The sequence below is a fragment of the Schistocerca nitens genome, chromosome 8, assembly GCF_023898315.1.
Source record: "Schistocerca nitens isolate TAMUIC-IGC-003100 chromosome 8, iqSchNite1.1, whole genome shotgun sequence".
Lineage (NCBI taxonomy): Eukaryota > Metazoa > Arthropoda > Insecta > Orthoptera > Acrididae > Schistocerca > Schistocerca nitens.
This window is the reverse complement of record NC_064621.1, coordinates 32,927,537-32,954,986: the sequence shown is the minus strand read 5'-3', so window position 1 is coordinate 32,954,986 and position 27,450 is coordinate 32,927,537. Positions and strand designations below refer to the sequence as shown.

General features: G+C 44.8%; 1 protein-coding gene across 1 annotated transcript in view; it reads left to right on the top strand.

Annotated features, from left to right (window-relative positions):
* Positions 1-27,450, top strand: part of LOC126199113 (odorant receptor Or2-like) — a 197,759-nt gene that overhangs the window by 151,551 nt on the left and 18,758 nt on the right. The window lies entirely within an intron of this gene.

The window sequence follows — 27,450 nt, the reverse complement described above, 5'->3', positions numbered from 1 at the left end:
CTTCATTATTGGTTTACCTATTGGAAATTGAAGCTTCCAAGTTTTTGGTTGAAAGAAACTCTTTTCGCTTCATCTCTGTTAGCAGAAATTGATTTTTGCGTTTGGCAGTTGTTACGAAAACAATCCGATCTCTTGGACCAAAAATAAATTCTTTCTTTTTTGCTTTGGATTCGATAACGCCAAACTCTGCGTCATTTTGGAAGTACCTGTGTTCTGATACCATAAATTTGTGGTCAATGTAATCAGCTGCCATCCCTGGATCTTGCAAAAGTTTTTGCAATGATTAGCTTAGTTTCATATTCCTGTTTTGACCTGTGCAAGAATCAGAATACATGATAACATGGCGATGAGATGAGGCATGTTGTTTAACAAGACGTGCTCTGATTTCCTTGATCCTCGAGAGCCTTCTGTCTCATCCCACACTTACATGTAACCATTAAAACTGTGCACTCCTGGGTTACATACATACGTATTTAGTTTGTAGTAGGCAACAGATGTGGGAAGTTTTGGGAAAGGTAAAAACGTAAACATCTTCTCCTGCAAACAACTTGTCTGAATTCAAAGAATCCCTTGCTTGTTGTGCACACCGAAGATGCAGTTCTTCTGTAATCTTTGCCTCGTCCTTTTTTGCATCATCTTTCACAAAAGTAAGAATGGTCTGCATGGAATCGCATAGCTGACATGCATCTTTGGACGAGGCTTTAAAATGTAAATTGAAATTATTAAAAAACACGTGATAATACATCTTTTCTTTGACAGGTTCGGTACCATCCTGTGCACATTTCTCCACGTAAAGGTTGTACTTCTTTCTGATATTCAGAACAGACTGCAAATATCTCTGATTTGTCACATCAGAGAGGGTATAAAGAATTTTATAAGAGAGAAACTATTTGATGTATTCTTTCACTTTTGTCACATCGTTTTTATTTATTGTTGGCGTATGTCCTTTTATCAATACATGCGGCTGGTTCTGTACTACCCCTATATTTTATAAAGACGAGCATCACTAACTTCAAATGTGTCCAAAAAAACCTTTTTACACACACGAAATGACATCACTGTTATTGTCAAATAACATGTCAGAGTTTTCGGTTTTGGTGCCTTCGATGAGTTTCTTGGACGACGTTGCTTCATCTTCGTATTGTGGATCAGTCCTCGAAGATAGACATTCTGCTTTGTATTATCACCCAATTTATAAAAGGATTCGAACAATGATCGCCGTTCTGCAGGATTTACTAAATCCAAACACTTTCACGAACATTAACAGTTCACATTTTGAAAGGATTTTGCAGGCATGTTTTCCCCACTTCTGTTCACATAAGCTTTCCCAGAACATATTTTGGCAGAACTGACTACCCTCTTCCATGAATATTGCTTCCTCTTCCGTTTTATTCCTTTCTGTATCATCATATTATCGTTTTCATTGCTTTTATGATGGTTGTCTAACTAGGGATCATCTTCCCCAGTGACATCTACCAATACAATATTTAGGAAGTCATTCAATGTAATTCACCAAACAGTTCACAATTAAAAAAAAAAAATTCCAAAACACGCGCTCAGCAATGCTTGTAATACAACGTTCCGGTTGGAAGGTTAAAATATCAGTAAAGAGATAAACAATACACTAGTTTTGGGAGGTAAGCCCTTTCTGAGTGGTGACATGAAATTACGACAGATTTTAGAGATTAAAATGTACATACCTGAATTGGACGAATTATCATCATTTTCTGGTGCATATTCAGAACCGCTGTCTGAAAACGGCGTATTTTCAACGAGTGGAGAGGACATCCTGATCTAAAAATCACATATTGTGTAACAGTAGCATATTATTATATCTAACAGATCGCCAAGACAAACAAACCGGTGTTGCAAACTGACTTACACTAAATGACCTCGGAACATATCGGCTCATATGTGGTCAGTACATGTGCTGCCAGCTAGCGTAAGAAATGTCAAATTGTGACTTACTCGTCTCGACAACTAAAAGACTAAATACTCTGAACTCTGTTACGACATATAAGTCACTTGCCGATAAACGATGACTTACACGGATCGGCTTTGAGCCCTCCATATATTTATGTGAGATAGGCTGCCAGACTTCCAGCCAGTTAAAATAGCTTCCTTTGCTAATTACAGAGCGATATATTACTCTGACAAGAACATAACTGACATTCACGACAAACTCCAACGGGCTCTACTACTACTTGAAAAATAGTTTTCACAATTACAGGTCAAACTAAATTTGGGCAAAAGTCAAGCAACCTTTCCTACACGAAAAAGACAGGAGTTGCAAAACCCACTGCTGTCATTCAATGCAAGCATTCCTTGAACTGAATCAGCCAAATTTCTTGGAGTTCACGTGGCCAAACGCCTTATCTTCAAGAAACATATAACGGTAGTAGCGCATAAAGGAAATAGTGTGCTAGCTGCCTTATATCCCTTACTAAAAGCATGACAGTCTCTACACAAAACAAGTAGTCTCCTACTTTACAACTCGATAACACGACCAATAATGCTGCATGTCTGCCCTATATGGGGCATGCTACGTCTACACAAATCAGCAGGCTTCAGGTTTTCCAAAATAAGACATCGTGAATGATAAATTTTTCAGGGTCCACTGGAAGCTCAACAGTCTACTATGATTTAAAAATTAAAACTCCATATCTGAAAGCTTTTACACGAAACTTCCTTACTGAAGCTCCACACTAATTCCTCAAGCTACCACGTATGCTATCCACGACCAGCACAAACATAAATGTCCAAAGCTGGTATTGTTAGCATGTCAACAATATGAATTGTGGCTGATGTAAAAGAACAATGAGCATTGTAACTGTAGCGAGAACTGGGATTTGGAGAGAGCTGGTGCTGGTTTGAGAGACGTGTTCACACTTTAGAACCACTTTTCGAAACAGCGTAAATCCCCACTGCCAGGGGGAGTGTACCCAGTTACCAATAATGAACATACAAAATTATCCCTCAATATGTGTACAGAGATTTTGATGGTCTGATCATGCCTTGAGCCAACATTTCGTCAACTGCGTCTTTTAGCTATTTCATCTGGGGAGGGGGGGGGGGGGGGCACAAAACCTGTTCGGGCGATGTCTAACTGGCATATTGTCAGGAAATTCAATCTCATATTCCTCACCCCACCTTTCCCCAATAGGTCTGACAATACGTCACCGAACTCGTTACACAATTCTTTAAGACGCCGACCTTAAGGCTCAATGTGGTTGAATATGGGGGAATGCTTCGTCTTCACAGGATGTCTCATCACTGTGCAAAAACCTTGTTTCCCTCCTTGTAGGTGTTGACAAAACGCATAGACGCAGTGTCCCGCATCATATCCAAAACAGAATCTGCCGTACTTCCAGTCAGGGACTAGCACACTCCTCACCCCCCCACCCCCACTTGATGAATGAAATCGGTTTCAAACATGGCAGGAAAAGATCAATCCTGTGCCACTCCAATTTAAATTTTCCATGTGAAATTTTGGGCACAGATCTTGATCCGAAAATCCCTCAGCAACTGCATTTTTTGGAATTAGCCACTTTGACTTGCACCTTCTCACCACTAAGTTCTGTACCAAGTTCAGTACCAAGTTTCACTAATCAGGCTGTACGAACTCCCTGAGTCTAACAGCGTGCACACAGGCTCTTCATTATAAGTTGCACACATACACGGTGCATTGGACCCTGATGTTGACATGATCCGATTTGAATTCCCCCCCCCCCCCTTGCGGCTCCGCCCTTCCCCTTACGTGACATGCTCCCCTCTCTCGTTTGAAGGTGAGAGGAATCTTCGCTAGATGGCCTTTCTGCTAGCACCTGTAATATCTAACATCGGTCCAGCCAACTCTAGCGTCTGGTACCTTTTTCTTGTACCATTCACTACCACTCACCCTACTATCTATTCACGTCCTGTCAGCATGCCCAACCGCCACTACCTCGGTGATTACTTTCTCTAATTGCTCATAATTAGCCGGTGTTTCACAGAAGGTAGTCTTGAACGATCATTGCGGTGCTTGGCTTCCAAGATGTTACCCACGATTTCCTGTTCGGTCAATTCCAAACACATAAATCGTACCGAATCCTTTATCCTCCTCACGTAATCTTCTAACAAAATACCGCAATACTGGACGCCAAAATAGTTTCTCTCAAGTAACCGATGCGTTTCCCCGCCGATAGGAAGTTCTTACAGATCGAACGCCTAAAATAAAATAAAAAAATAGACTATTAAGCCTAGTCTGCCTCTAAACTGCACTATCCTACCATACAGCATATGGCTAACTGGCAGTACTGTTTACCACTTCTGCCGTCGTTCGGCGGGACCACCGCGCAGCTGCCACTTTAACTCGCATGCACTTCCGGAAGCCTCGCACCCTCTAACTGCAGGTTCATAACGCAGTGCCTCTTTCCTCAGCTCTGTGGTGACAGGCACGTCTTTTGTTGCGATTATACAACACAAAGGAATAAAAGCAGCATCTCTAAGGATAAATACAGCCCAAAAAATTACTAAAATCAAAAACTTGCAATTCCACAATTTTCTAAAACTAAAAATTGTACCAGTCAAGTGTACACGCCTCCCACCAACCCAGAACTACACTCTACTAGAAGATGTGGTGATAACTGTAGTTTGGGGAGAGGTGTTGCTGGTGGAGAGATGTCACACACAGACAGATTCAGGCTGATCTAACTCCAGCTACAGCACTCTCAAATTAATGTCTTTAAATGTTTAAACAAACCACTCACACAAGTTTCGCAACCAACACAAGTCACAGTTCCAAAAGAAGTGCTTGAATTACAATTTCAGCAAGCTAAAAGGTCCATATGATATTCATATCGCAAGTTAACTTGCTGTAAGGAATATTCAATACAAATGGCTGACAAATGAGTATTTAGCGCCAAAGGAGAGCACCATAGCATGTGACACATAAATGACGTTACGTTCAGCTATTCAGGAAGACAAAAACCAACTCTCAGAATCTGCTCCCCTTTAATTAAGAACCCCCATAGCACACATGAACACAGAACTCAAACCCGACAGTGGACGGCTGATTGTGCACGAAGCGTAAATTGCGTATTTCAGAGGATTGGTGTTCAACCTGCCATTGACAACGAGGTCATTACTGATGGACGGCTGGACTTCGGATAAGGGAAGTATGAGGAAGGAAGCTGACCTTGCCGTTTCAAAGAAAACATCCCGGCACCTACCACAAGCGACTTACGGAGATCACGGGAAACCTAAATCTGGAAGATCAGAAGCGGATTCGAATCGTCGTCCTCCTGAATGCGAGACCAGTGTGCTGATTACTACACTCCTGGAAATTGAAATAAGAACACCGTGAATTCATTGTCCCAGGAAGGGGAAACTTTATTGACACATTCCTGGGGTCAGATACATCACATGATCACACTGACAGAACCACAGGCACATAGACACAGGCAACAGAGCATGCACAATGTCGGTACTAGTACAGTGTATATCCACCTTTCGCAGCAATGCAGGCTGCTATTCTCCCATGGAGACGATCGTAGAGATGCTGGATGTAGTCCTGTGGAACGGCTTGCCATGCCATTTCCACCTGGCGCCTCAGTTGGACCAGCGTTCGTGCTGGACGTGCAGACCGCGTGAGACGACGCTTCATCCAGTCCCAAACATGCTCAATGGGGAACAGATCCGGAGATCTTGCTGGCCAGGGTAGTTGACTTACACCTTCTAGAGCACGTTGGGTGGCACGGGATACATGCGGACGTGCATTGTCCTGTTGGAACAGCAAGTTCCCTTGCCGGTCTAGGAATGATAGAACGATGGGTTCGATGACGGTTTGGATGTACCGTGCACTATTCAGTGTCCCCTCGACGATCACCAGTGGTGTACGGCCAGTGTAGGAGATCGCTCCCCACACCATGATGCCGGGTGTTGGCCCTGTGTGCCTCGGTCGTATGCAGTCCTGATTGTGGCGCTCACCTGCACGGCGCCAAACACGCATACGACCATCATTGGCACCAAGGCAGAAGCGACTCTCATCGCTGAAGACGACACGTCTCCATTCGTCCCTCCATTCACGCCTGTCGCGACACCACTGGAGGCGGGCTGCACGATGTTGGGGCGTGAGCGGAAGACGGCCTAACGGTGTGCGGGACCGTAGCCCAGCTTCATGGAGACGGTTGCGAATGGTCCTCGCCGATACCCCAGGAGCAACAGTGTCCCTAATTTGCTGGGAAGTGGCGGTGAGGTCCCCTACGGCACTGCGTAGGATCCTACGGTCTTGGCGTGCATCCGTGCGTCGCTGCGGTCCGGTCCCAGGTCGACGGGCACGTGCACATTCCGCCGACCACTGGCGACAACATCGATGTACTGTGGAGACCTCACGCCCCACGTGTTGAGCAATTCGGAGGTACGTCCACCCGGCCTCCCGCATGCCCACTATACGCCCTCGCTCAAAGTCCGTCAACTGCACATACGGTTCACGTCCAAGCTGTCGCGGCATGCTACCAGTGTTAAAGACTGCGATGGAGCTCCGTATGCTACGGCAAACTGGCTGACACTGACGGCGGCGGTGCACAAATGCTGCGCAGCTAGCGCCATTCGACGGCCAACACCGCGGTTCCTGGTGTGTCCGCTGTGCCGTGCGTGTGATCATTGCTTGTACAGCCCTCTCGCAGTGTCCGGAGCAAGTATGGTGGGTCTGACACACCGGCGTCAATGTGTTCTTTTTTCCATTTCCAGGAGTGTACTTATGACGAAGACAAGTCGTCGTTATCTGTTGCGGAGAATCGATGAAGAAGCACGAAGTCTTTCAGAACTATATTATAAGTTCCACAAGTATCTGACAAGCAAGTAATGCGTAGAAACTAAATCCATCCCTCTTGCATGCAAAAAGTGTTAGCGTTTTTGCCAGGAGACTTAAGTCAGTAACGTCATTGTGTGATAAAACCAAAGAGCGCCATTTTACAAGTACAATCCTTTTTAACCATGAAACCTATTTCACAGGGGATGGTATAGTTAATTGTCAGAATATGCACTAGAGGGCAGAAGAAAGTCCACACTGCACACAACTTCGAGGGAAATCAATAAGAGTAACGTATCAAATCTGATGCAGCACTATCGACCATTCTCTTATAAGCCCACCCGTACTACCGCCAATACGGGCAGGAAAGCAATACTTGCGTTACCTGTATGCTCCTTTCCCTTAATTACTGAAAGAAGTTAGTCTGGCCTACCTTTCGAGAATGTGGTTCATGCACGATGGAGTTATCGCTCACTTCTTGGCCAGAGCGTGACACCGTCTCACGGTTCCTCACCTTCTAAATGTGTTGGTCACGTAGCACCGTAGGGGGCCAGACCTTAATCCACCTTCATTTTTATTTTATTTATTTATATATTTTTTGCAGCCATCTGATATCCCCCTATCGTAGGAGATATTTCTGACATCATCAACCAGTGACGCAGAGTACAACAAGGCTATGACATTTCCCGATGCGTCACAGACATCGTTGTTTATTTTCAGCAATCTTTTCTGCGAAGAGTCGAATTTCATCATACACATCTTTGCCGTCATGTCGAACAATACTTATCAATAGTGACAGCAGCTTACGGTCTACTATCTCTTTACTGTGTACGCCTGTCTTCAATGTAACTGAGCAAAAACTCGGTATTCGTCATACGTATAAATACAGTTACTTTTTCCTTCTCCTGCCAACTGGCCGCGATGCAAAGTGCCAGACATAGAGGAAGGGGAGAGAGAGAGAGAGAGAGAGAGAGAGAGAGAGAAGGCGCTGTCGTTGTTCACATACAGTGGCACGGGCGGTCGTCTTAGAATTTGCGGACCATTTTACTACCGCTGCAGCTCTTTCCTCCTGAATTATAGAATCTCTCAGAAACACACCAACTTCCCGTTCACATTTCCCATTTTATGAAATCCACTGGCATAGGGAACTTTTAAATTAGGGAAATGAGAAAAACATTTGTTTATAGCGCATTGCGACAATATTCACAAAATATTTTTCCTCCTGCAGTAGACACACTGATGAGGCAAAACATGATGGCCATGGCAATCAAGAGATTGAGTTCCGCCACGTCATTCGGCAAGGAAAGTGCATAAGCGGAAATGGAGAAATCCACCGACGTAAGTGAATCCGCGGAGAGAGACGTTGTTGCGGAATGCTGACTGGGGAATGTGAAAGTTGGTGGAATCTTTGTGTGCCACTGTCGCGAGAACCTGTGGAAATCGATTGAGGGATGGTGCAAGCAGGAGTTAGGTCGAAGGCTGTATCGTGACAGAAGACTGCCACGTGGCCTCGCCACGCGCGTAAGGAAACATGGACCCTACCTACACAGCTTCGGCACAATGTAGCAGGACTCGGCAGGCGTTCAAACGCATTTAGAATTTCTTTGTAGTTGTCGATTTTCAATGTTTTCCATAGACAAGGTGGATGCTGTATACCTGAGATTCATTAACTGTTACCACAGTACAACGAAAATTCAAGTAATAACCGAACACTGAATTTATTGAAGGTCATTGTTTCAATTGTGGAACTATATATTTCCGTGAAATAAAACACACATAAAAAAAATTTGCAATACCTCGGTTCCGAGAGTTCCGGAACCTGTACAGAAAATTGGAATAGAGATAAAAATAAACATCATTTCCGCCCTTTTTATTGCTCATGAAAACCACACATTGCATGTTGTACCACAATACAGTGAGACCTTCAGAGATGGTAGTCCAAATTGCTGTACACACTGGTACCTCTAATACCCAGTAGCACGTCATCTTGCATTGATCCATGCCTGTATTCGTCGTGGTGTAGTGTCTACAAGTTCCTCAAGGCACTGTCGGTCTAGATTGTCCCACTCCTCAACGGCTATTCGGCGTATATCCCTCAGAGTGGTTGGTGGATCACGTCGTCAATAAACAGTCCTTTTCAATCTATGTCAGGCATTTCCGATAGGGCTCATGTCTGGAGAACATACTGGCCACTGCAGTCGAGCGATGTCGTTATCGTCAAGGAAGTCATTCACAAGATGTGCACGATGGTGGCGCGAATTGTCATCCATGAAGACGAATGTCTCGACAATATGCTGCCGATATGGTTGCACTATCGGTCGGAGGATGACATTCACGTATCGTACAGCCGTTACGGCACCTTCCCTGACTACCAACGGCGTACGTCGGCCCCACATAATGCCGCCCCAAAACAGCAGGAACCTCCACCTTGCTGCACTCACTGGACAGTGTGCCTAAGGCGTTTAGCCTGGCCGGGTTGCTACGGGTTGTCTGGCTGAAGGCATATGTGACACTCATTGGTGAAGAGAACGTGATACCAATCTTGAGATGTCAATTCGGCACGTTGTTGGGCCCATCTGTGCCGCGCTGCATGGTGTCGTGATTGCAGAGATGGAACTGGCCATGGACATCGGGAGTGAAGTTGCGCTTCATGCAGCCTGTTGCGCAAAGTTTGAGTCGTAACATGACGTCCTGTGGCTGCACGAAAAGCATTATTCAACATGGTGGCGTTGCTGTCAGCGTTCCTTCGACCAATGATCCGGTGGCAGCGGTCATCCACTGCAGTAGTAGCTCTCGGGCGGCCTGAGCGAGGCATGTCATCGACAGTTCCTGTCCGAACAACATCGCTTTGGTTCACTCCAAGACGCCTGCACACTTCCCTTGCTGAGAGCCCTTCCTGGCACAAAGTAGCAATGCGGACGCAAACGAACCGCGGTATTGACCGTGTAGGCACGGTTGAGCTACAGACAACACGAGCCGTTTACCTCCTTCCTGGTGGAATGACTGGAACTGACGGACCCCCTCCGTCTAATACGCTGCTCATGCGTGGTTGTTTACATCTTGGGGCGGGTTTAGTGACATCTCTGAACAGTCAAACGGACTGTGTCTATGATACAATAGTCACAGTGAACGCTTATCTTCAGGTGTTCTGGGAACCGGGGTGACACAAAACTTTTTTTGATATGTGTAGCTGATGAATCAATCTTAAGCTTCCAATCAGCTGCTAAAATCACACTGACATTTGGACATATTTTGAACAGAACAGACTAAAAAGGTTTAGCTTGAGAAGCGTCAGAACGGAATATAATCGTCAGCTTTGTTTGCAATTGACAAAAAAACCTCCAATCCTGTTACACCGTTGCCTTCGTCAGTAAAAAGAGTCCCATATCAAAGAAGGGAGTACCGATGCGGTGCGTCACTATGGGAGATAAAGCGTTTGTATACCTGGAGATTTAATGCGTCCTTGTGGAGGAAGGAGTTTAACAAACAATAAAAGAACCTTAAAAAACTGACTGTCTCGGACTAGGCTGTTTATAAATACTATCTGGCAAATAAATGAGGAACGGAGAATTTTTAATCGTCCGATGGATATTCGAGATAAATTCGCAATAGCCGTAATAAATTCATACTCTACTTTTCAAAATAATGTGCCAAAAAGAGATAGCTATAAATTTGAAGGCATATTGTTCGTCCGTTCAGAATTGGGAAGTCCCCCAAGTCCAAACAGCTGTCAAAAGTCAACATGGAATTTGTTTCAGGATGCAAGGGAAGTGTGGCTGCTTCGACAAGTGCCTCTCACAACTGGCGGAGCTGAGGCAGCTGGCTGTGGCAGCGGCCCCGTGCGAGCGCCCCCGTGCACGTCACTGTCTTATTGGCAGCAGCTGCTGCTTTACAGCCCTACTGCACCACAGACTCGGCCCTCTTCGTCTGTTTCCGCGCCTGCCAATGTGTCTCACCTTCCCACTGCTAACATGGCGCAAGAACTCTACGTAAGCAGCCGACGATGAGAATGCAGCCGACGAAAACTCCCAGTCTTCAAAACTGTTTCTTAGGTTGCTAATACTATCGGATATGCGTGTCTCCATAGTATAATTACACGATTCGTGGTTACAGTGCTAGCAAATGAGTACACCAAGCAAGAACTCGGTGGTTCCTAACGACTGATATCACCATACATTCAATCTAAAGTCTCCTGGAATGCTGCTGGACGTCAGACTCATCCAAAGTGTTTTAGTGTTAATTCTGAGTGAGTCTGCCGTTACAATATGGAACAGTTTTTCGATCCGATATCCGTCCATGCAATTATGTAGAGCTTTGAGTTTCAAAAATTTCGGAAGAGACATTGGATTCCTGTTTATAAAACACTTCGCAATATTGTAGCACACTTGCAACTCGAGTGTCAAGAGACAATTGGAAGACTTTTTCGCCTTTCTGTACCACCTGCAATTGTTGCACAAAGTCTTACCCACCATATAAAAAGGTAGGTCACCTGTATTGCTGTATATGACCGAGAGAGGGTTACAACAAACTTCAGACATAAACAGCCAAAGAAACGTCAAAGAAATCGGGCCGCGAGTTTCGAACGACATTATGACCTAAAAAGAAGATTTTATTTGGAATGTCATTTGAGAAAAAATTAAAGTGTAATCACAACGAATTGTTTGCCAAAAACTACAGCGGAATTGATTATTTCTCTACTTTTTGTGAAGACGATTATGAGCTCAAAGTCATACATCGAAGTCATCAGTAAAAACGAATTCAGGACTGCATTACATGTGTAGAACATCTTTACTGTAGTGTCACAATGGTAAATCAAATAATGTTTCTGATGAGACATTTCAAAAAAAGAGTTGTTCTGAAAACAAATTTAAAAGGAAAGAAAAGTACACTCGTTTAATAAATTACAGCTATAAATGCAACTGGATTTGAAATTTGTCTATTGTTAACATTTTTTAATGAGAGATGACGAATAAGTGTTTTTATTTATGTAAGTGAATAATATTTCGAATAATATTTATTATTCGCGAATAACGACATTCGTATAAATTTCGTCCAGGTCTGGTGCTAAACGAAGTATATCAGGCATGTGCCCACTGCAAATTCACAACTGATGTGCAAGTGAGAGCAGGCGTGTGAAATCCGCCTTGGTCACGGAGAAGCCGTCACGCTTCTGTCATGACCATTGGTAACCTTCGGCAACTTCCGCTAATGCTAACGAAGTGTATTCGCGCGCTCACTCGGACACCACAGCCGCGTGCGGGCCACGCGGATAGGCCAGGGTGTCGCAGGGGTGACCAGGCGAACGGCTGATCGAAACACGCATCGCGCGACGGATGCAGGCCGGTGGGCGCGGTTTTTAACATGGATGACATCCATTTAGGATCCCGTGGGGCCTATGGTAGTAATCTACGGCACCATGACAAATGTGGACAACATGAACATTATTATGGACCATCTCCATATTTTCATGCTTGATGTTCACCTTGACGGTGACGGCCTCTTCTAGTAGAATAACTGTCCATGGCACATGTCGTGCTACAGTGGTTTGAGGAGCGTGATAGTAAATTCGCAGTGACCTCTTGGCCACCAAATACTGCTGATCTAATGCCATGGAACGCATCTGGCACGCCACAAACCGCCAGCGTGTAAATGACGAGAATTGTGTGGCCTGGGAGCAGAAATCTGGTGCCATATACTTCTGAAAATCTACCAATCGATACCACGCAGAATCGCTCCTATACTGCGTTCCAATTGAGGAGAAACGGGCTATTGCGCAGGTGAACATAATGTTTTGGATCATCAATTTAACTGGGTGGATAGAACAGCTCCCGATTGATACTCCGTGTCACAATATGGAAGTTTGACACGTCTACTTCCATGGCATGATTATAGAGGCTGTACCGGCAAGAACAGCCACAAGCCAGTGTTATGTGCATTGTCTAACATATTGTGCAATAGAAGCCGCATGGACGAAACAAACGATGCTTTCCGACTCGACACTGCATCTTGCCCTCTTCAGGTATAGCATACTCCAGTTATATAAATGCTCCGATAAGCTTTTCTTGCTATCGACTGAGTATATTGTATGTGAATTTTCATATCTGTGTGATGACAGTGATGGCCCACTTACACGCATCTGCCAAAGATTTCTTTCTTACATCGTGATTCCATACCTTAGATTGCGCTTCACAAAATCAGACCCAAAGAGCAAAGCTTACTCAGAATTCGCCAGATGTTTGGGTGCTAATCTTCTACATCCTGGAGGTGATAATTTTTTTAGAATTTTAAGTTATTTTTTATGTTGGAAGTAAATTCACTGCCAAGTAAAGCCTTGAAAATTGCGGAAAGTTCATGCACTGTTAGGAGGTAGGGTCTGAAACCTTTTGTTGACTAAATAATTTATGTACACGTTAGTATTTGGTGCTCATGGTTATGTGTCGTGTCGTATGTACTGGGTGGTTATTATGCGTTAATGCGAAACCGATTCACGCCGAAAAAAAATAGTTCTAATTTTGGCTAACAGTTGAAAATCTGGCGCTGGGAATGCAAGAAAGAGATATAAATATGTAATAGATTAGGAACGAGAGCTGGGTATAAAAGGTCAAACGAGTGAGAAAGGCATAATGCTGAAACCGCTACTTACACTATTTCTTTAATATGAGCACGAGATGTTGCATCCGTAAAATTACGTGATCAAGAGTTGCTCGGTAGCCGTTCCGGTGGAATCTGAGCAACGTGTTCCTTTATATTGGCCTTCCTCCCTGTCAAATGCGTTCTTCTAGGTATCCGCAGAGCCAGAAAGTGACGGATTCAGATCAACCGATCTTGTAGGCTATGCATCTGGAAACCTTCTGGTGATAACACGTTCGTGAAAGGTTTCACTATGCAGCTCTGTCACTTGGCGACCGATATGAGGTGTTGCCCCATCTTGCACGAAAACAGTGGCTTCTACACAGTTGCGCTCTTCCAAAGAAGCAGTCCTATGCTTTACTAGGGTGTCTCTATAACGTGCAGATGTCACGGTACAGTTTACAGGCCTCTCGGACGGACCGAGAATATAGGTGCTACGGAATGCACACCACACAGTCACATACGACCAGTGCAGTGGCTCTTCGTGTACATCACGCAGTTTGACAGTATTCCAAATTCGACAGTCCTGTGTATTCACTGCTCCCTGTAGTGTAAAATGTGCCTCGTTACACCATAGAATATTGCGCGGCCTCGTGTCATCACTTCGATCAGCGCCAGAAACCGAAGAGCAAATCCAGATCACTGCTGCGGATCATGAGATTTCAGCTGCTTCACCGCCTCGACCTTGGACAGGTACCAGTGTAACACAGACCGCGCTACTTTTCGTTCTGTTGACGATGGGATGGACAATTCTCGTGACACGGCACGAACAGTGGCTCTACCCGGGGCACGTTTTGCAATGTTGCATTGTCAATGACAGTAACAGCAACGCCATCAATAACTTGCACCGGGATAGGACACCTTACCCTTTCATGTTCCATACCAAGCTAACCCGTGTTTTCGAATTTCGTCATCAGTTTCTTTAAACCATTTAATGGCTTCAGGCTTCTCCTCAAACCCTTCAGTCGGCGATACACTCTCAGTGCAGCACTGTTATTGCCGCTGTTCGCATAAAACAGTTTCACTACCAGCGTACGGTCTCTCTGCTCGACAGTCGTACTGTTCCCTCACGTTATGGCTAGTAAAATGACAGCGTGGATGTCATACTGGCAAACAAACGGTGTACAACACCAGATTTGCACCTGAAGGCCAAAACTGGAACAAATGTTTTACAACATAGGTCGATTTCGAGTGAATGCATTAGCAAATCTACCAAGTGTCGCTGCCATACGATAATTACAGCCCACACTGGACCTCTGTTAGCATCTGCACTTAACCCATAACTGTTACACCTGGGTCCTAGAGACCCGAGAGAAATTTATTTTTTCCAGCACTGCAATGTGTGCAGCAGCACTGAATTGCACACCTATGTATTCTCCCAGAATACAGTTGGCTGCCAGCCCACAACATTGTCGCAGGTGTGTCAATATTGCATCTGTAACAGCACACGCGTCCCAAGGACCCAGTTGCACCTGCAGTGAATGTTTTTTTCTTAAGACCACTTGCAATATTTTGGATTTATTGTGCCAGATTTCATAGAAACGAGTGAAGAAGATATCATCGATACTCAGAACGAACCACTGGACAGTAATATTGATGATATAAGATGAAGTGACAGCGATTGTGAAACTAGTGAACATGAAACTGAAAGTGATGAAAGCGCTGATGCCAGAAAAAAAATTGCTCTAAGCAATATGGGACTTAACATCTGAGGTCATCAGTCCCCTAGACTTAGAATTACTTAAACCTAACTAACCTAAGGACATCACACACATCCATGCCTGAGGCAGGATTCGAACCTGCGACCGTAACAGCAACGCGCTTCCGGACTGAAACGCCTAGAACCGATCGGCCACAGCGACCGGCTGCTGATGAAAGGGCAATCTACCGGTAATAATATCTATGGGAGGAGCAAATTCAAATGGTCAACAGCATACGTCGAAGAACCCGAAAAAGCAATACCATCTCTCCAATTCATCTTCCTGGAATACGTGGCCCAGCTAGACAGGTAAACAAAAAGACCCTTCTAGGTTTTTGGAACTACGTTTCACTGATGAAATGATTGCAGATATAGTACTTAAAACCAATGAAAAAATTATATCATTGCCACCTGAAACTAAAAGAAATTCTTTTTGGAAAGTAGCAGATAAAGTGGAAATGAAGGCTCTTATGGGTCTTTGTTGTCTCTTGGGAGCCTTCAAATCAAACAATGAAGATCTGGATGGTTTATATGCTACAAATGGCACTGGTAGACCAATTTGTAGACAACTATGCCCTTGAAGCGTCTATTATTTTTATTGTGTTGTCTTCGTTTTGATGATTCAACAACACTTGATGCCAGAAAACCCAGAGAGAAACTGTACTATATCTCTTGGCTATTCAATTACTTCGTAAAAGCTTGCCAAGAAAACTATTATGTTGGAAAATATGTCAACGTATACGAAACGCTTGTTGGATTCCGTGGCAGATGTGTATTCAGGATGTACATTCCTTCCAAGAAAAGGAAATACAGAATAAAAATATTCGTCCTGGCTGATGCCAAAATGCATTACTGTTTGAATGCCGAAATTTACAGTGTAAAATCAGCTGTAACCACCCCACAGCGTATTCTCATTTCAACAGCAGTTGTCATGTGGTTGTTGAACTAATTAGAGGAACCAACAGAAATGTGACTGGAGAAAACTGGTTCCCAAGTGAAGAACTGGTTAACGAGTTGTCCAAATGCCATTTGACTTATATTGGCACTATAAGAAAGAATAAGGTTGACCTATCATCAAACTTTTCGACAGCGAAAGGCAGAAATGTGGCTTCCTCAATCTATGGACACTCTGGCTGTATAACACTAAATTTCACACATCCCATAAAAGAACAAGGTAGTGAATAGGATATCAACAATGGACCATGGTGAATGCGATATGGAACATACGCCTGAAATTTTACACGACTACAATAGAACTAAAGGCGGTGTTGATGCTCTTGATGAAAATCATAATTATACAACTTCTAGAAGAACAAGGCGATGGCCAATGGCAATCTTCTATATCATATTGGATATAGCTGGTGTAGTTGTTTTCGTTTTACTCCATGGCAAAGAAGATAACAATTATATGACTCGTCGAGAATTCCTCATTCAACTAGGAATAGCACTTGTAAGTGACCATTTGAAAAATTTGTGATATTTTAGGAATGAATCCTAACGAGGCACCAGGTACATCCCAAGCACGCCAAGGGGCTTCCGCTACTGAATCGAAGAGAAAAAAGGTGCTCAATGTGTCCATCTAAGTAAGATAGGAAAGCACCACGAGAGTGTGCCAGATGTCGACCACCATTGTATTTGGAATATTCCAGTGTTTTGTGTTCAAAGCATTTTGGTGGCTTGTACTAGTAAAAATATTGAATTTAACTGGCAAAAACAATAACTTATCTAAGACCTGAGATTTTTAAGCAATTGCTGCTACTTTTTACCATTTTCATAAATAAGGCATGTCATTCGGCTGAAAATGTTCCCAGAAGCTACGCCTACAGAAATCTGTATACTGTATTTGAACTTTTCTTTTGGTTTACGGTTTTGAAGAACAGTCCATTTTGATTGTAAATGTGTAATTTTAGTTATACAGGTTAATGTTTGTAGCTCATGAGTACGACTTGACAAATTTATGTTTTTCACTTTTTGTGCTTTAACTACTTCACTGTCTTTTTATATAGTTTCTGAAAGAGATGTTCTCTGCCTCGAGATGACTGGGTCTTGTGTGATGTCCTTAGATTAGTTAGATTTAAGTAGTTCTAAGTTCTAGGGGACTGATGACCATAGATGTTGTCCCATAGTGCCCAGAGCCATTTGAAAGAGATGACCAGAAATAATGAAACTAGTTTTGTATTAGCATTAATACACTCCTGGAAATTGAAATAAGAACACCGTGAATTCATTGTCCCAGGAAGGGGAAACTTTATTGACACATTCCTGGGGTCAGATACATCACATGATCACACTGACAGAACCACAGGCACATCGACACAGGCAACAGAGCATGCACAATGTCGGCACTAGTACAGTGTATATCCACCTTTCGCAGCAATGCAGGCTGCTGTTCTCCCATGGAGACGATCGTAGAGATGCTGGATGTAGTCCTGTGGAACGGCTTGCCATGCCATTTCCACCTGGCGCCTCAGTTGGACCAGCGTTTGTGCTGGACGTGCAGACCGCGTGAGACGACGCTTCATCCAGTCCCAAACATGCTCAATGGGGGACAGATCCGGAGATCTTGCTGGCCAGGGTAGTTGACTTACACCTTCTAGAGCACGTTGGGTGGCACGGGATACATGCGGACGTGCATTGTCCTGTTGGAACAGCAAGTTCCCTTGCCGGTCTAGGAATGGTAGAACGATGGGTTCGATGACGGTTTGGATGTACCGTGCACTATTCAGTGTCCCCTCGACGATCACCAGTGGTGTACGGCCAGTGTAGGAGATCGCTCCCCACACCATGATGCCGGGTGTTGGCCCTGTGTGCCTCGGTCGTATGCAGTCCTGATTGTGGCGCTCACCTGCACGGCGCCAAACACGCATACGACCATCATTGGCACCAAGGCAGAAGCGACTCTCATCGCTGAAGACGACACGTCTCCATTCGTCCCTCCATTCACGCCTGTCGCGACACCACTGGGGGCGGGCTGCACGATGTTGGGGCGTGAGCGGAAGACGGCCTAACGGTGTGCGGGACCGTAGTCCAGCTTCATGGAGACGGTTGCGAATGGTCCTCGCCGATACCCCAGGAGCAACAGTGTCCCTAATTTGCTGGGAAGTGGCGGTGCGGTCCCCTACGGCACTGCGTAGGATCCTACGGTCTTGGCGTGCATCCGTGCGTCGCTGCGGTCCGGTCCCAGGTCGACGGGCACGTGCACCTTCCGCCGACCACTGGCGACAACATCGATGTACTGTGGAGACCTCACGCCCCACGTGTTGAGCAATTCGGCGGTACGTCCACCCGGCCTCCCGCATGCCCACTATACGCCCTCGCTCAAAGTCCGTCAACTGCACATACGGTTCACGTCCACGCTGTCGCGGCATGCTACCAGTGTTAAAGACTGCGATGGAGCTCCGTATGCCACGGCAAACTGGCTGACACTGACAGCGGCGGTGCACAAATGCTGCGCAGCTAGCGCCATTCGACGGCCAACACCGCGGTTCCTGGTGTGTCCGCTGTGCCGTGCGTGTGATCATTGCTTGTACAGCCCTCTCGCAGTGTCCGGAGCAAGTATGGTGGGTCTGACACACCGGTGTCAATGTGTTCTTTTTTCCATTTCCAGGAGTGTACTACCATATTAAATAGTTAATATTTAAATTTTATCGACTTCATTATTTTCTTCTAAAACCTGTTCAAAATTTATCTGGGTCCCTAGGACATTTTTGGATGTACCAGCTAGGGGTTAAATTATAACCACCTGGTATAATGTTTTGCCCCGATTAGTGGCGACGAAACTGCAAGCAACATTTCTCTTGAATAGAGTGTAAGCAAGGTGTTAGGTATACTGGCGTTTGCAAGACTGCCGATCAGAATAGTCTGGCAGGGTTATTAAACGACGACACTGCGCCTCTGAACTCCACTTTGGGAGGCGCGGGCCGCGAGTGCCAGGAGAGGACAGTGCCAGAGCGGCTGCGCACCGCCGCAGTGCCAGCTCAGTCAGCGGGGCATCTGGGGCGGGAACACCTGGCGTGTTGTGCGTGCTGCCTAACTGACAAGCTGACGTCGAGAGAGGGAGCAGGGTGCGAAGATGGCAAATACGAGCTGTACTTTTCTGCGGAACATTGAAAACTTAAGCTTCTGCAAATATTCAGCAGATGGAAGCACTGTTAAGATTCGCTGAAAGCTGTATCCGGAAGAAATTATGTTAGAATACAGACAACCGTGCCCAGGGACCCAAATTTGAGGTATATTGACTATACTCCGTTCATCATAACAATAAACCAGATGTAAACATTACGCCGTGCATTCTTCCGCGTTTGCTTGAACCTCATTGGCTTTCGTTTCATGTGGAGTGAAAACCAAGCTGTGACCAGTACAGTCAAGTGCGATTATAAGGGTTTTATGCTGTGTTACACGCACATGGACTGAGCGATAATGCGGGACAACAGCTTTACTGGCGCAGTAAACTTTGGCAGCAAATGTTCAAATGTGTGTGAAATCTTATGGGACTTAACTGCTAAGGTCATCAGTCCCTAAGCTTACACACTACTTAACCTAAATTATCCTAAGGACAAACACACACACCCATGCCCGAGGGAGGACTCGAATCTCCGCCGGGATCAGCCGCACAGTCCATGACTGCAGCGCACTAGACCGCTCGGCTAATCCTGCGCGGCTTTGGCGGCACAGGACAGCCAGCGGTCCAACTAATCTGCAGTGATATGAGCGCTGCATTTGAAACGTGAAATGAGACGAGCAAACAAACAATATAGCTTCGAATGTCATCTAATTTTTAAAAAGCATGAAACAATGTTTATTAGACGAAACTCTAGCACTACCACGCGCTTCTTAGATGGCCAGACAGAAAGCATAAAATGCTCCCGTTCTCACCTTACATAGCGCTCTAATTACAAACAATAGTGATGAAAATTCTTAACTTAAACACTGGGTAATTTTTCTGAGCGCGAATGCAGAAGCATGTGATGCAAAAGCGCACTGCACCGTACAGTTGAATACTGAAGCCAATGAAGGTGTTAATTACAGTCACTCGTCAGGTAATCTCTTAGCTTCTTCCTTATCCGAACCGTGAAATACCTTTCAATTCCTGAACTGTCATGTGCTACGTTGATAACGAGTCGATCAACAACAGAACCCACGAAGCCAACCAGGTGCCACATTTTCTCCTCTTCTTTTATGACGTACCGTTCTGTATCCCGCCAGAGTTCCGCAGTGACGAGTGAAGAAGCTGCGTGCGTCATTCCCAGTACGTCTGACAGTCTTGTTATTTCTCGGGCCAAATCCGTGAACTTGACTCCAGAACAGTTCTGCTGGGTTCATATTGTAATGGTACAGTCGCAAATGTAAAAATGCAGCATTTGTGTGGTGTGTTCGAAGCTGTGAAAATGATTGTTTTCCATGTTTCGCGACACTTATCTACATCTGTGGTATAAAACAATGGACATAGTCCAAATAAAGAGGATTTGGTTTTTCATTTTGCCTTAAAATTAAACTGTTATGTTTTCGTAATTTAAGCAACCTTTCTTAACAGTCTTTCATAAAATATCGATGATTAAAAATTTATATTTGAAATAAAAACAGTAATTTTGCGTGCAATATGTAATTAGAAACAAAACGACGTGCATTATTCATAAAAAAATGATGATGAATTTTACCATTACGAGATGTAAGTATTTCAAATTGAACGAGAAAAAAATGACCCAGGCTAGCCTTGAACCAGTGAACCATGAACCGCACAAAATTAATCTGCTACGCTACCGGTACCGCTATATTCTGAACGTTGTGTGAGTCTTTATGGCACGTAATACAGTCCCTCGGAAAACTTCAAAGCCGATTATCTCTGTAAATTTATGATAAGCATTAGGAACAACCTATTTCTCGGCATTTTTCACCCGTATCCCACACGCGTGTTTCACTAGGGAGCTGTAAGCAGCCTCGGCCATTTTCATACTGCTTATTAACAGGGCGACAATCAAAGCACAACAGTGAAGAGGCTGTAACTGTACATGATTTTTTAAATAAAAGCTACATAGCTAAAGTGTGATTAAGAAACACGTTGATGGCTGTTAATACATTCGAATACCTTAAAATTTCATTTAAGGTAACTTAGTAACATATCTCATACAAAAGTAGGACCTACTTCGAAGGGTGTAACAACGCCAGCGTACGTGTGATACGGCTTCTGAAAAAAAAAAAAAAAAAAAAGCTCTGAGCTCTATGGGACTTAACATCTGAGGTCATGAGTCCCCTAGAACTTAGAACTACTTAAACCTAACTAACCTAAGGACATCACACACATCCATGCCCGAGGCAGGGTCCGAACCTGCGACCGTAGCAGCAGCGCGGTTCCGGACTGAAGCGCCTAGAACCGCTCGTCCACTCCGGCCGGCCGGCTTCTGACCAGTCATCGCGTTTGTGTTTGTTTACATCAGGTTTATTTTTATGATGAACGGAACATAGCTATTCATCTCCACGCAACTAATGTTGGGTAGAGAGCATCTGACAGATAGAGAACGTATCTTGAAGAAGAAAAGTTTGTTACACTTAAGGAAACATATGATTGGCATGATAATGTGATAAAGTTCTATTCAACTCTGGTATGTACCGAAAAACGGCCATGTGAAATAAATTCTGAAGACAACTGCTATAAACATTAATAGTCATTTCCGTACACAAATCATTAATTGATAAGTATCGAATGCATCATCATTGGATACGTTCATGATGCACGTATAATATGAGGAAATGTTATATCTCCAAGTTCACAACATCTTCTGCAAATATTGGATATATAAGGAGCAGTTAAAAGAAGATCAAACACCTGCCACAACGGAACCATGGAATGGTTCCATTCAAAGGTAATCACCACACGCTTTAAGACATTTAGCCCACTGGCAGACTAAACGAGCAGTTCCTGTTTCGTAGAGCGCGATCAGCCGCTGGCGAATCTACATTCGCACCTACTCTCTCACTTCATCGTCCGACTGAAACCGACATCCAAGGATGTCGTTCTTTAGGTTGCCAAAGACGTGAAAATAGCACCCTGAAAGATCCTGTCTGTACGGAATATGTTGCAGTGTTTCTCAACAAAATCGCTGAAGTGTAGTCTTCGTCTGACTGGCAGTGTGAAGGTGGGCGTTATCATGCAACATGGTGATTCCATTCGACTGCATTTCGACAGTCCGAGGTCAAACTGCAAAGCCAACAGCGGAAACATCCCACATTTTCCTCGCCGAAGAAATGGAAAGTTGTTCACATAAGTTCCTGTAAGGCCATTACGACCTCCTCCTTCGACTGCAGGGGCCCTCTGCTCGTAGAGTTCGTCGCGCGTGGAACCACTACAAATGTGCTGCGCTTTGAAGATACTTCGCAGTAACTGCGACGCGCAATAAAGTAAAACCGCCCAGGAATGATGTCTACGGAATAATCTCGTTTCACGATAACAGCCGCCCCCACCCTACCAATCGGACAAAGGCTACGCTTCAGCGAATCAGTTGCGAGAAACTGCAACGTCATTTGTAAGGCCCGAATCTCTCACGGTCTGAGTTTCACATCTTTGACGTGCTGAAGAAAAACATGCGTGGAAGTCGGTTTCAGTTAGACAGAGAAATGCAAGAGTGGTTGCAGTTGTGGACTGTCAGTCATTGATCGTCTCGTCTCTATCAGTGGCACAAATGTCTGAGTGTGTGTGGTGATTACTTTTGAATGGAATCGTCTCATAGTCCCGTTGTGGTGGGTGTTCGGTTTCCATTTGACTGTACCACACAGTCATTCTACCAAGGGAACAGACGTAGATCATTCTCTTTGCTGCATCTTGCTCACGAAGCATCCTTGGTGTCTTTCCCTTTCTTTCAACTGTCATTTACATTGTCCTCCTCATGTAATGTTCGGTTGCCACCATGCTATCAAAGACTATCGCACCGATTATTCCGTGACTGGACATTGCATACAACACAGTAACCCGTTGAGGGTGAAGAGACTTCTTGATCGCGAAATGCGGATTCTCAGTCCGCCAAATGCGCCAATTTTGCTTATTGACGAACCCATCCAAATGAAAGTGGGCTGGGTCGCTGAACTACGCATGCTTGCGCATACTGATTCCCATCATGACCCGTGGCCAACCGTGCACTTTGAACGTCCAAACGGAACCCGTTCAGAAGTTATGACAATTTTATTTCATATACACTCCTGGAAATGGAAAAAAGAACACATTGACACCGGTGTGTCAGACCCACCATACTTGCTCCGGACACTGCGAGAGGGCTGTACAAGCAATGATCACACGCACGGCACAGCGGACACACCAGGAACCGCGGTGTTGGCCGTCGAATGGCGCTAGCTGCGCAGCATTTGTGCACCGCCGCTGTCAGTGTCAGCCAGTTTGCCGTGGCATACGGAGCTCCATCGCAGTCTTTAACACTGGTAGCATGCCGCGACAGCGTGGACGTGAACCGTATGTGCAGTTGACGGACTTTGAGCGAGGGCGTATAGTGGGCATGCGGGAGGCCGGGTGGACGTACCGCCGAATTGCTCAACACGTGGGGCGTGAGGTCTCCACAGTACATCGATGTTGTCGCCAGTGGTCGGCGGAAGGTGCACGTGCCCGTCGACCTGGGACCGGACCGCAGCGACGCACGGATGCACGCCAAGACCGTAGGATCCTACGCAGTGCCGTAGGGGACCGCACCGCCACTTCCCAGCAAATTAGGGACACTGTTGCTCCTGGGGTATCGGCTAGGACCATTCGCAACCGTCTCCATGAAGCTGGACTACGGTCCCGCACACCGTTAGGCCGTCTTCCGCTCACGCCCCAACATCGTGCAGCCCGCCTCCAGTGGTGTCGCGACAGGCGTGAATGGAGGGACGAATGGAGACGTGTCGTCTTCAGCGATGAGAGTCGCTTCTGCCTTGGTACCAATGATGGTCGTATGCGTGTTTGGCGCCGTGCAGGTGAGAGCCACAATCAGGACTGCGTACGACCGAGGCACACAGGGCCAACACCCAGCATCATGGTGTGGGGAGCGATCTCCTACACTGGCCGTACACCACTGGTGATCGTCGAGGGGACACTGAATAGTGCACGGTACATCCAAACCGTCATCGAACCCATCGTTCTACCATTCCTAGACCGGCAAGGGAACTTGCTGTTCCAACAGGACAATGCACGTCCGCATGTATCCCGTGCCACCCAACGTGCTCTAGAAGGTGTAAGTCAACTATCCTGGCCAGCAAGATCTCCGGATCTGTCCCCCATTGAGCATGTTTGGGACTGGATGAAGCGTCGTCTCACGCGGTCTGCACGTCCAGCACGAACGCTGGTCCAACTGAGGCGCCAGGTGGAAATGGCATGGCAAGCCGTTCCACAGGACTACATCCAGCATCTCTACGATCTTCTCCATGGGAGAATAGCAGCCTGCATTGCTGCGAAAGGTGGATATACACTGTACTAGTGCCGACATTGTGCATGCTCTGTTGCCTGTGTCTATGTGCCTGTGGTTCTGTCAGTGTGATCATGTGATGTATCTGACCCCAGGAATGTGTCAATAAAGTTTCTCCTTCCTGGGACAGTGAATTCACGGTGTTCTTATTTCAATTTCCAGAAGTGTAGTTCAGTAATTATCACCCTGTAATATTACAAATTTTTATCGAAATGATTGCGTGTTAGATGTCCGGTGCTGGATACAGGTCTCCTCTCATCTTTCCCATGTGTTACGATTTCAGCGATACGCATCCATTTTGTTGTTATATCTTTTCAGCTGCCATCCACGCAGCTTCAATTACCTCGTTATCTTGGTCTTTTCATTTTTGTGGAATAGTGTTATGTGCCCAACATTTTGTAAATAGTTTGGCAGATTTCTTTCGCAGTACCTCTCCTCCATCTTCAACAATTGCTATTGAAACATGATTCGCTCTATACGCCCTTCAATTTGTAAAACCACGAGTGACTTTATAGGCGTCATGTTGCATTGCTGTAGACACCTTTATTAATCATCAGCTGAATTGATTTCTTTAACTACACAAAGTAATCAGCCAAATGTTCGAATGCTTGCTCAACTTTCTTTCTGTTCCGGCGTAACTAGAAACGCCGGAACGAAGAGGCGGCACGCACGAGCAGAGAAGGAAGGCGGTGAAGAAAGGGTGGCCAATGGTGCGTGGAATCGGACCGCGCCGCACCAGCGCGTCCCCTGCAGCAAGTGAATATATACGAAGCTCCTGCTAGACTCGGCCGCTTAGATCGGCCCGAGTTTGCAACATGTTTACTGCTTCGCTATCAGACTGAATTGTTTCCATGTCGCCTACTGCTAGCAACATTTACTGTGTTAACGAGTGGGGCAAGACACCACACTTTCTGTTGTTAATTTATTTGTTATCTCAACTGAGAAAATATGACGTCTAACAGATATAACGTTCTGTTTTGTTTTCTTCATGCTCTTCTTTTCAGTTGTTTCTGGTACCACAGTTTTATTCTATGTTCTCACGTACACTCGACGACATTTTCGAATATGTATGTTTAATTCCTGAGTCGAAACAAGGCCCCGGGAGTAGACAACATTCCATTAGAACAACTGACAGCCTTGGGAGAGCCAGTCATGACAAAACTCTACCATCTGGTGAGCAAGATGTATGAGACAGGCGAAATACCCTCAGACTTCAAGAAGAATATAATAATTCCAATCCCAAAGGAAGCAGGAGTTGACAGATGTGAAAATTACCGAACTATCAGTTTGATAAGTCACAGCTGCAAAATACTAACGCGGATTCTTTACAGACGAATGGAAAAACTGGTAGAAGTCGACCTCGGGGAAGATCAGTTTGGATTCCGTAGAAATGTTGGAACACGTGAGGCAATACTGACCTTACGCCTTATCTTAAAAAAAAAAAAGATTAAGGAAAGGCAAACCTACGTTTCTAGAGTTTGTAGACTTAGAGAAAGCTTTTGACAATGTTGACTGGAATACTTTCTTTCAAATTGTAAAGGTGGCAGGGGTAAAATACAGGGAGCGAAAGGCTATTTACAATTTGTACAGAAACCAGATGGCAGTTATAAGAGTCGAGGGGCATGAAAGAAAAGCAGCGGTTGGGAAGGGAGTGAGACAGGGTTGTAGCCTGTCCCCGATGTTATTCAATCTGTATATTGAGCAAGCAGTAAAGGAAACGAAAGAAAAATTCGGAGTAGGTATTAAAATCCATGGAGAAGAAATAAAAACTTTGAGGTTTGCCGATGACATTGTAATTCTGTCAGAGGCAGCAAAGGACTTGGAAGAGCAGTTGAACGGAATGGACAGTGTCTTGAAAGGAGGATATAAGATAAACATCAACAAAAGCAAAACGAGGATAATCGAATGTGGTCAAATTAAATCGGGTGATGCTGAGGGAATTAGATTAGGAAATGAGAAACTTAAAGTAGTAAAGGAGTTTTGCTCTTTGTGGCGCAAAATAACTGATAATGGTCGAAGTAGAGAGGATATAAAATGTAGTCTGGCAATGACAAGGTAAGGGTTTCTGAAGAAGCGAAATTTGTTAACATCGAGTATGGATTTAAATGTCAGGAAGTCATTTCTGAAAGTATTTGTATGGAGTGTAGCCATGTATGGAAGTGAAACATGGATGATAAATAGTTTGGACAAGAAGAGAATAGTAGCTTTCGAAATGTGGTGCTACAGAAGAATGCTGAAGATTAGATGGGTAGATCACATAACTAATGAGGAGGTGTTGAATAGGATTTGGGAGAAGAGAAGTTTGTGGCACAACTTGACTAGACGTAGAGATCGGTTGGTAGGTCATGTTCTGAAGCATCAAGGGATCACCAATTAAGTATTGGAGGGCAGCGTGGAGGGTAAAAATCGTAGACGGAGACCAAGAGATGAATACACTAAGTAGATTCAGAAGGATGTAGGATGCAGTAAGTACTGGGAGATGAAGAAGGTTGCACATGATAGAGTAGCATGGAGAGCTATATCAAACCAGTGTCAGGACTGAAGACCGCAACAACAACATTTTTAATTGAACATGTTTTATTACGTTCCTGTTATCGTTTGCTTGAAAATCTCGTCTCGTATCTGTCTTGTATCCTTTGAGAAGTGCTCCTTTTGTTTCTTTCGTTGTATGATCACATACACGTAACTAACTTTTTTGACGACACTACGCTGACAATGCTTAGTGATGATTATAGTGCATTTGCATTTGTTATTTTATTGCCTCTTGCTCTCCTTTATAACGCACGTACAATTCAAAGAAAACTGGAAGCGTGTAACAATCGGTATTGACAATGTTCAGTATCAGATTTCGTGGAGATATTTTGTTATGTTCGTGAAACACCACTTTTTTA